The sequence below is a fragment of the Girardinichthys multiradiatus genome, chromosome 6 (genome assembly GCF_021462225.1).
Source record: "Girardinichthys multiradiatus isolate DD_20200921_A chromosome 6, DD_fGirMul_XY1, whole genome shotgun sequence".
NCBI classification, from domain to species: domain Eukaryota; kingdom Metazoa; phylum Chordata; class Actinopteri; order Cyprinodontiformes; family Goodeidae; genus Girardinichthys; species Girardinichthys multiradiatus.
In genome coordinates, this window is record NC_061799.1 from 16,760,774 (window position 1) to 16,762,466 (window position 1,693).

The following is a 1,693-nucleotide window of genomic DNA, read 5'->3' on the forward strand; positions in this document are numbered from 1 at the left end:
GTCTAAATATAAATGCTTATTTTTATTTATGTAAATAAATTATTTGCATGATGTATATAAACTATTGTTTTCTTGTGACTGGGTCCTTGATTCTCGGAAGGTTACGTAGATTAGAGCAGAAAATGGCACTAAGGTTTGATTTTCATTGGTAGAATAACAACTACAGACTGATTTTGGAAAGAAGGTACAAGCAGCTTCATTAAGAGTGTCAAGCGATAAAATCCATCTAACTATTCAACATTTTCATACGAGTGCAACGTGCAAATAAGAAGGTCCCACCGAGATTTGAACTCGGATCGCTGGATTCAGAGTCCAGAGTGCTAACCATTACACCATGGAACCGTGACGTAGTTCTCCAGGACTACAGAAAACATCGTGAATGATGCATTCAAGTATTGGGAAAGTTGTGTAGGTTAGAGCAGGTGTTGCCGCGTCCTCACTAGAACTAAGAAAGTGGAGCACATCACCCCGGTTCTAAAGTCCCTACACTGGCTCCCTGTAGCTCAGAGAATGGACTTTAAAATACTTCTGTTAGTCTATAAATCACTGAATGTCTTAGCACCAAAATACATTACAGACTTGTTGTCAGTGTATCAACCACCCAGACCTCTCAGGTCTTCTGGTTCAAATCTACTCTGCATACCCAGAACCAGAACCAAACATGGAGAAGCAGCTTTTAGTTCTTATGCTTCACTAATCTGGAATAAACTCCCAGAAAATTGTAAAAGCGATAAAACCCTAAGTTGCTTTAAATCAAGATGAAAAACTTATTTTGGCCTTTGAATGTGTCATCTGAACATTATTAGTTAAGTTTTCAGTCCAACTTTCCTTTCATTTTCTTATCGATCATTTTATCATAATTTTTTTAATTTATTTTATTTTTGTTTTTTATCATCTTTTAAATTATTCATTTGTATTCCCTTTAGTTGATTAATTACTTTTATGCCACTGTAATGTACTTTTCCTATTATGTTTCTTTTTCTTTTTTTTCATGTACAGCACTGAATTGTCTTGGTACTGAAATGTGCTATATAAATAAACTTGCCTTCCTTGCCATTGGTAGGATAATAATAATAATAATAAGATTGATTTTGATTCCGCTAGAAGGTAGCTGCAACATAATTGCGAGTTTAAATCAATACAATCCACCTTTACAAGTTTCAAGCGATAAAATCCATCTAACTATTCAACACTTTCATACAAGTGTCTTGTACAACGTGCAAATAAGAAGGTCCCACCGAGATTTGAACTCGGATCGCTGGATTCAGAGTCCAGAGTGCTAACCATTACACCATGGAACCGTGACATAGTTCTCTAGGACTACAAAAAACATCGTAAATGCTGCATTCAGGTACTCTGAAGCTTTAGGTTGAATTAACAAATCATGTTAAGATGGACATTTCAATCGTTTGCGCCTCAAAAAACCAACCATGCTGAGGATGACACTAGTAACAGTTTATAAGAAGAATAAAATGACTGCGAAGGCCAACATAAAAGAGTCACAATTTATATTTTTTAAAACAAAAAGAGGCAATGTTTAACGAGAAATGAAATAAAATGCAAAACAATTGGAAAACAATATGAAATTCCCAGAGGTACCAAAATCTGGTTTATGATCGTAGCTAACGACACCAATGTCAGAAAAACATCGCCTACTGTGTTGTATAGTTTACTGGGTTTTAATGCAACACAG

At 35.3% G+C, this 1,693-nt stretch overlaps 2 non-coding genes across 2 annotated transcripts; both read right to left on the reverse strand.

The window, feature by feature from the left end:
* Positions 1 to 270: 270 nt before the first annotated feature.
* On the reverse strand, positions 271 to 342 carry trnaq-cug. Its single transcript has one exon. It is a non-coding gene; the product is annotated as a tRNA-Gln (tRNA).
* Positions 343 to 1,229: 887 nt separating this feature from the next.
* Positions 1,230 to 1,301, reverse strand: trnaq-cug. The gene has a single exon. It is a non-coding gene; the product is annotated as a tRNA-Gln (tRNA).
* Positions 1,302 to 1,693: the final 392 nt, after the last annotated feature.